This window comes from Syngnathus scovelli, chromosome 2 (assembly GCF_024217435.2).
Source record: "Syngnathus scovelli strain Florida chromosome 2, RoL_Ssco_1.2, whole genome shotgun sequence".
Classification (NCBI taxonomy): Eukaryota; Metazoa; Chordata; class Actinopteri; order Syngnathiformes; family Syngnathidae; genus Syngnathus; species Syngnathus scovelli.
In genome coordinates this window covers 4,392,197-4,400,579 of record NC_090848.1, presented here as the reverse complement: position 1 = coordinate 4,400,579, position 8,383 = coordinate 4,392,197, and the positions used below count along the sequence as shown (strand labels likewise).

The 8,383-nt window shown below is 42.9% G+C and overlaps 1 long non-coding RNA gene across 6 annotated transcripts in view; it reads right to left on the bottom strand.

Annotated features, from left to right (window-relative positions):
* Nucleotides 1-3,802: 3,802 nt before the first annotated feature.
* The window catches only part of LOC125988305 (uncharacterized), a 39,974-nt gene continuing 35,393 nt past the window's right edge, over nt 3,803-8,383 (bottom strand). For 4 of the 6 annotated variants that reach the window (XR_007488270.2, XR_007488272.2, XR_007488275.2 and 1 more), the window contains 2 exons: nt 4,429-7,262; nt 3,803-4,351 (listed from right to left, as the gene is read on the bottom strand). This is a non-coding gene — a long non-coding RNA (uncharacterized lncRNA). The remainder of the gene's footprint in view (nt 4,352-4,428; nt 7,263-8,383) is intronic. The other 2 variants (XR_007488274.2, XR_007488271.2) reach the window with 2 other exon arrangements.

Below are 8,383 nucleotides of genomic sequence, written 5' to 3'. Positions count from 1 at the left end.
ACGTGACAGTATTTGTGCTTAGCTGCTGAAAGTCTTGCATTTGGCCAGTAGAGGGCAGCTCAGTACTGTGTTATAAGCCACCTAGCAAATTTGCGCCCTTTTGCACCGGCCATGAGAGTGAGTCACATTTACTTCATGACCTGGTCACAGTGCTTCTCGAGCTTGGATTAAAAAAAGATATATATATATATATATATATTAGGGTTTTAAAATTGGGGTTTTAAGGTATCAGATTAGGATTTCCAACCAGGTTTCAAATAAACTCATTTCAGGGTTTCAAATTAGGATTTTAACTACTGTTAGGGTTTCAAAGTAAAATTTTACAGCATGGTTTTCAATTTGAGTTTTTAAAGTAGGTTTAGGGTTTTCAAAAGACATTTTCACACTCGAGCTGTGAGCATCTATCAAGGGTTAGGGTTCAGGGGCAAGGGGTAGGACAGGCGAGCGTCATGGACAACATGTCAAAGGTCATCCATGATGGAAAGAACGTTACTCACTGATCTCTGGTCTGCCACACACTCAAACATCTTCATTTTCAGTCCCAAATAAAACACATGCTTGCTTGAGGTCGGCACCCGCATGCGTGAAAACATCAAAGCAATGCCCCTCCAATCAAAAGTTCTATTAACCTGAAGCACCGAGAGCTAATTGAGGGGCGGGCGAGCAACGGGCCAGCAAGACGCCCACGAGAGCCGGCCGGCGCCATGGAGTGACACGTTGGACCAATTTGCAATGATGAGGATAAGCAAGCAAGCAAACAGCTGAGTAGAACATTTGGGCCAGAACACGAGGATTCTCGCAACCTTTGATAACCCATAGCAGGAGTATTACACGTATGAAAGTGGAGGAGGGCTAAGTTGGCTGATGGCGGCTCCTCTGATGCTCTCTTATCTCCTCCCCAGGGTGAGAGATGTTCTAATCTGTCACCGCAATACTCTTAAACCCTGGTGCGGCGATTGGACCAACTTTTGTTGGCTCTAATCCTCCACGCCGGCGAGGGGAGGTCATGTTTGTCACACGTGTGCCCGCCCCCCGCCCTCCTCGTTTCCAGTTGAAAACGTGCAGCTCATGAAGGGACTGCAAGAAGTGGTGAAAAAAAAAAGGACATCTTATGGACGCTGAATTTCATTTAGGTTTTTTTAAGAAAAAGAAAGATAAAAAGGACTTCTTCTGGACGTTGACTTTCATTTAGTTTTAAAAAAAAAAAAAAAAAAGGCTGTCTTCCGGACATTGATTTTCATTTAGCTTTAAAAAAAAAAGGACATCTTTCGGACGCTGACTTTTATTTAGCTTTCTTAAGAAAAGAAAAAAAAAGGATGTCTTATGGACGCTGACTTTCATTTAGCTTTTTTAAGAAAAACAAACTTGAGTGGATGAAGTGGTCGCTAATGTAATCCTAATATTGCTAACTAAATAAAAAACAACAATTCTGGGAAGCATCACACACATGATCGGAGGTTTGGTTTATCAATGAGATGCCTAGCTCGTTCTCGCTCGCTTTGTTTACCAGTTCTGTGTTTATTTTGTGCTCTTCATCAAAACAAACATGATGTTTGCTTCATCAACACATTTTACAAACGTCTCAAACCTTCATTTTTTTCCCTCTTAAATATATATATATTTTTTTATTCTTCCTGATTGCCACTGTTTGCATTTGCTTTTTTTTTTTTATTATACTTTTGTCACGACAATAATTTCATTTCCCTCCCGGAGGTCACGCGATTCCACGCTGCCCTTCTTGCCCTCAGTGTTATCGAGTGCTTGCTGCTCCAGCTTTGAAATGTGTTTTGGTTCCAGCGAGAAGAAATGTAAATATTTGAAAGCATCTATCCCACATTGTCATCCTTGTTACCTTGCGTCTATTTACACCGGGCCGATGACGCAACACTGCTCTGTTTACACATCGTTGTGTTTACACGGCTGAAATCTCTCGGAAATATTTCTTGCTGTCGTGGCGAATATTTCAGAATGCGACTCCAGCTGCGCTCCTTTGTAATCAAGGACACTTTATTTTTTGTTTTGGACACATGTAAGCAGCTGAGGCTACCAGATGTCACATGTCAGTGAACTTGCATAACAGTAGTTTATTTCCACGCGATTCCTGTCGCATACTTGCAGAACAAACTTGAAGAAGTATCTATCAAACTTTTTTTCTGCTGCACAATTACCGTTTTTGGTTGCATATTTTACTACTTGCAGTTTGTAATCTGCACAATATGATTTTCTTTTCCGTGACAGCCTGTCTTTTATAAATTACCGCCAATGTTGAAATTATCAACACAGGCCTAGAGCGCCCTCTTGAGGTTTAATGTTAAAATAACATGTGAAATGATATCATAATATGGTAATAATTTCACACAGAAGTCGCTCCAGAGTATAAATCGCAACCCCAGCCAAACTATGAAAAAAACTGCGACTTATAGTCCGGAAAATACGGTAATTCTGTCTACTGTATCAACTTTTGAAATATAACCGTAGTCTTTATTTTTTATTTTTTTTATTTTATTTTTTTTTAAAGTTAACAGTGGACATTTTCAGGAATTAATGCATATGCTCCAAGACGACACAACTAGAGAAAAATTATATTTAATTTAGACACCTAGGTAAGAGCCACGTTCAGGATTTTTTTTTTCTAAATTTCTTAACGTATATGTGTATTTTTCCATTTTTCATGTGACTTCTTAGTGGAAAAACAAATCATAACAAATAGTGTTTGGAATCTACTCCATATTATTTTATCAAATGCGTACTCAAAATAAAATTTGGCGTTCAAGTAGTTTTGGAGTCAATTCAACATAAAATGTTTTCAGTATAGAGGAAAAAGTCTTGAATGAATCTGACTTGTTACTGTAACTCCAAGCTCCTCGCTTTCCGACGTGTGCAAATATAGAAGCGTCATATTTCTGACATTTATAAAGAAAATTCTAATTTAAAAATGAATCTTTGCTTTTGAATCTTTGCTTATTTGGGAGCGTTGATGCTGATTGATAGAATAATTCAGCGCGAGGGCTCGCCGCTGCCGCCGCCACCGTGATCTCTCTCCACAACCTCGTCTGGACTTAAAGATCTATGAAAAGAGGCAATTTACAATTATCACGCTTGGATCTGCGGCGCTGTCAGGCGAGCGGCAAGCCAGTGCCGTTGTTAATGTCCCCGGGTGGCTGCCACGATGATGCCGACGATGATGATACCGATGCCGCGCATATGCAACTTCAATTTGTGCACTTTAAACCAAAGGAAGATGTCCGTTACTTTTCGGGGCGTCGCTTTACTTTTCGCTTGAAATATCTGGTTTTGGTCGAAGAATCCCTCACTGACCATCTCTGACTCAAGATGGCATCCTGCGGCCTTAAAACCTCATTGACCGCAATCAGTGATTTTCTTTCCCTGAGAGATTAATCAGGATTGACTCTTTGCTCTCAAATTGCTCTCTCATTTCAATTTGTTTAATTGAAACTGGACAGAGAGTCTTAATGTTCTTCAGTGCAATCATGGTGACTTTGTGTCTTGGAGAATCTAATTCTAGCATCGCGCGCTTCCGTTAGCAGAAAAGAGCCTCGGTTTTTTATTTTTCCATTTTTCCAAACAAGCAGAAAAACGAAAAAATAATTACCAGTCATGAAGCAACTCAGCCATCTTCTATCTGCCGCACAGAGCGGCCCGGATATACAAATCTCGATCCAATGTGCCCCTTTAAATAATAATAGTTTGAAATATTTGGCGTCACAAATGGTCAGTGTACGGACAAGTGGCGTCTTTAGTTTTGGGGTGAAAAAGAAAATGCTTTTTTGTCAGTCTAAACTTGATTCACAAAAAATAATGAAAATACTTTACTTTTGCACTTCATAAAGAGCAAGGCGAGGTAGGTCACAACACAGTCGTCAAACTTGGATGCCGTAAGACAAAAAAAAAAAAGCAGGTCAAACGTGTATTAAAAGAAAAGAAAAAAAATGAAACCCAACTACGTTTGAAACACACTGAAAAATAAAAGCACACATTTCAAGTAAACACACGTCATAGCCTGAAGCCAAAAAGGCCTCGTTTATGTCAGAAAAACACATAAATAAATATTGCAGTGACATCACTGGGGCACCCATGTTTCTTCCTGAGTGTTGTCACTTTTTTGACGGTGACCGTCTCAGACCTGCTCAGCCTCAAAGTGCGCGAAGCGGCAGCGGCGGGGACGCCACGGCGGGCCGCGGCGAGCGGAGGAGCTTTTGACTTGTCACTGTTTGCAAGTGTCTGCGGGGCCGCGACATCCCGCCGGCGGCAGGAAGGAACACGCGCTTGTCGGCGCCAAAGGGGTCCACGGGTGGGATCCGAGCCAGGGTCGGGAGGCCAGCGCCATGTCCTGAAAGCAAACGGCGACCTACTTTTTACAAGCAAACAACCTGCCATGCTGCAAAAAGGTCACAAGAGAAGACAAACCTCCAGACGTCAAGTAACAAGTCGCAAGTTCCAGAGGTCAGGAGCCCGATCGGCGTGTCGCGAAATGTCTTTCGGAAGTCCAATCAGGCGCCGAGCTACTTCAAGTGGCACAGCGGAGTGGTGAAACACATGCTAACATGAATTGAGAATCCTGACAAAGACTCGGCCCGTGTGGACTTGTTCTGCCTCCTAAAGTCTCCTGAAAATATCAAATCAAATCCAGAACCAATGGGAGGAGAGGACAAATTGAGTAGACATCAAATACAGTTTTGCAGAAGATCACAATGCTATATAGTTGACGCCTCTAAAAGTCAATTTTGTGGGAAACTGTTTTGTCTAGAATTTTTTGTGTTTTTTTTTCTGAGGAATTTATCCAAACTTGGAGGGCCTTGGTGCCCCATGGCTCATTCTGCAACTTCCTGGTTGGTCGACCATGTCGTTCAAAATGGAGGCAAGCCCAGTCAGCGCCAGCAACCTCGCTGGTCGGCCCGTAGCACTTTGAATCTTCTCAGCTCAGGATCACCCCTCCGCTGGTTTCGAGTCTGACTCTGAGGCGTGTTGGAGATCTTATCGGGTTTGAAGTTGAGCCGCACGGCGAGCGGCCGCATCTCCTTTTACCTCGCAGCATTTTCAGCTGCCCAAAGGAAAGCGGGTAAGTATCAAGCAGAAAAACAGAGCAGCACCAGGAGGCACGGCCGGTTCGTGTCTCCGCCTGCTTTGGAGCCCAACATCGCCGGCCAGCAAATCAAAGATGATGCTGTTAAAATCTCTCTCAGACCTGATCTGGTTCTTGTGCTCGCGAGCCTCCGAGCTCTTTCATAGCGGTGAAAACATGTCAGAATACATGAAAGAGGCAAATTTGCCTCAGCAGCTAAGAAGCTGCGAAAGCTCCATCACAGGAGGAGACGGAGGCAGGACCGCATAACAATCTCTCTGTTAACTTGAGAGTCTGCGAGATCCGTCAACACGGACATGATCTTAAACGCTTTACACCGAGTACGACCGATAAACAACGGTAACAAGTACGACCCCAAAACGAGACTTGGCCCTCAAAGAACCGCCATCTTGACCAACATCAAATTACAACAGTGAGACACGGGCACACGCTAAAATAAATAAAAAATAATTATAAATATAATTAACCCTAACCCTGAAATAATTAGAACCATTCAGCACGTTGGCACAACCATTTAAAATGCCCTCTGGTCGGAATCAACCACTGCTAGTGGAACAGATCGTCTGATGACAGAAAGATTTTGAGAGCAAGATGCAAAGTGACTGACTGGTAGTGAGAGGAAGACAATTTGAAAACAAAGTCCAGAAGCGACACAAGTCAGGGACGACGCAAACTAGTCCTTAATGAGAACAATAAGATGAGGGGGGACAAAACTGGCAAAACTGAACAAGTGACGGGAAAGCAGACGATCAAAGAAAGAAAGAAAGAAAGAAAGAAAGAAAGAAAGAAAGAAAAAAATTCCTCACCAGCCCAAACAAGCTCGTTTGTGAAACACGGCGGCGCTAATGTCATCGTTTGTTTGCGCTAGTCTCATTTCTTCGAAGACGCGCACGCTAATCTTGGCTGTTGCACTCGATGGCAACCCGACAGCCTACACAAGTAGTTTGCCAATTTAAGATTTTCCACTTGGCGTAAACAACAAAGGAGATTTTTAAATTTAAAAAAAATATATTTTAATGGAAACAAGCGACCAAAACTTAAACACACGATGGGGGCAATTTAGCAGTGTAGCATTTTAGCTATCATTGTAGTTAGAGACTGAAGGCAGAAAGCCCTCAAAAGATGTGTAGTGAAAAATTTATGGAGATTTATTTCACATTTGCCAACCTTTCATCAAAAGATGCAAAAGATGAAAATGTTGCTAATTTCTAGCAAGTGCCAGAGGTGAGCGGGCCCAGCGCGAGCCCGCTATTCGACATAGTGACAGCGCGGCGCGTAAATAAGAAGGAACAGGGAGGAAATGAAGGCGCCGCTTGCTTAAGACCTTATTGCTTTTGAGTGCTTCTTTACTGTTTCCGTATTTTGACTGAAATCTTAATGCAGTGAGGATTAAAAGGATTACAACATAATCTTGAATAATCCAAAGTAGCACGGACGGAGGAGCGCTTGTAATCATGGCGTAAAAGCTGTCCGGAGGTCTGACAACATTGTCAGTCACGTTGAGGATTAAATATTTGTGGCAAAACTTTTATTAATGCAGCCGAGGGGGGTGGGGGTGGGGGTCAGTTGATGAAGAGACATCTCGCAGCAAGCTGTGGCCAGATCACTGCCTGCAGGACAAAAGCCAGGCAGATGAGGGCGAGACCTACAAGCAGATTTACTCCTCCAATTTTTGTTTTTGATGAGAGCTCGGCAGATTCATTACACATGTGGAGCACGGGCGACGTCTGAGGAGGGGAAAAATCAATTTTTATTAGCTTTACTGAAACGCTGTCACGCCGTCCATTAGCTCCTCCATTAATTCATATTTTGGCCAAGTAGATGCGGCGTGTATATTTGAAGGCTTATGTTCAGCATCACTCGAAATCATCTTTGCAGAATTTCATCAATGCTGTTTGTTGGCTGCATGCGAGGGATCTGACACTTTTATTGACATTTCTGCTACAAATATAGATAAATACTAGAAACTGTGCGTGCGTGCACAGAAAGACCAACATGGAAAGGCCAGACTGAGACAGACAGTGCTGCCCCCTTGTGCTCACCAGCGGAAACGCCACACAGCCCGACGACAGCTGGATGAGCATTTGAGCCGGAGAAAAGCTGCCAGTCGGTGGATTTTTTTTTCCTTTCTGCCTTGAAGCTGTAATGAGGTTGTGACCTGGGTAGGCAGGAGAGTGAAAATGTATTAATGCCTGAACAAAACAAAAAACACCTTTTGCAGCCACGGCAGAAAAACAGGAAAAGACTGTCAAACAATGAAAGTGCAGTCAAGTTAAAACTGAATCTAACTTTAAACAAATGGACAAACATTTAGCAGCCTGCCAGAATTTTCACAAACGCTCTTTTCTGTGTGTCTATTTTCACCGAAGCAATTTCGAACCGTCATTTTATTGACTTTTATAATTTCTTCGTTGGATCAGCAAACATCATACGTCATCTACAAATATAGCAATTTTTTTTCCTAAATACAAAGCATTTTAGTCAATGTTGAGATTAGCACGTTGTCTTCCAGTTTTTCACGCGGCTTCTTTTTTTATCATTTATGTTCACTCGTGTCGTACAACAGGGAGGATTTGTCACGCAGTTTTTTAGCTAAATTCTTTGTCGTAGATGAAGGACGATAACCCGAAGGACGCGGAAGGATCATGACACGGAAAGACCACACGTTCATCCTGACGACAAAATCCTGTCACGAGTCAGGAGTGTACCTCAATTGTTAGTCACGGCCTTGGTGGCTCGGGGTCGCCTGTACTTCCTGTAGGAAGTGTCTTGCAAAAAAAGAGCTGATCAAAAGAGGTGAGCGCTGAATTGCCAGAAGAGGTCACACATATGTTGACCCAGGGCCTTTCTTTCACTTGCCTTCCCTTTTTAAAAATTAAAATAAAAAAAATAGTCCGGAATCAAACCTATGCCGTCATTAGCATGTAGCAAAGTGTAGCATCTAAACATAGTCTAGAAAAAAACTACGATGCCGACCATCTCATTACTGCTACAAAGAGAAGAGTCGCAATTTTGTTGTTGGGCGGCGACGGGGTCTATCAGCTGCCGGCAGAGCGGGCCTCCGCGGATAACCGCTACACCAGAGACCCCTTTGGTTTCTCTCTTAGAAAGCCGTGGCAGCCCGACATCAAGGTCGACTGGCCTGTCAACATTCAGCAGCGAGGCGAAAAGAAAAGCGGAGTGAGGGGAAAAAAGCATGGCGACTACTTATGTGGCTTTTCTCGCCAGACAAACAAGCAACACTCGAGTACATCAGACACAAGACAAATAGAACTGTAT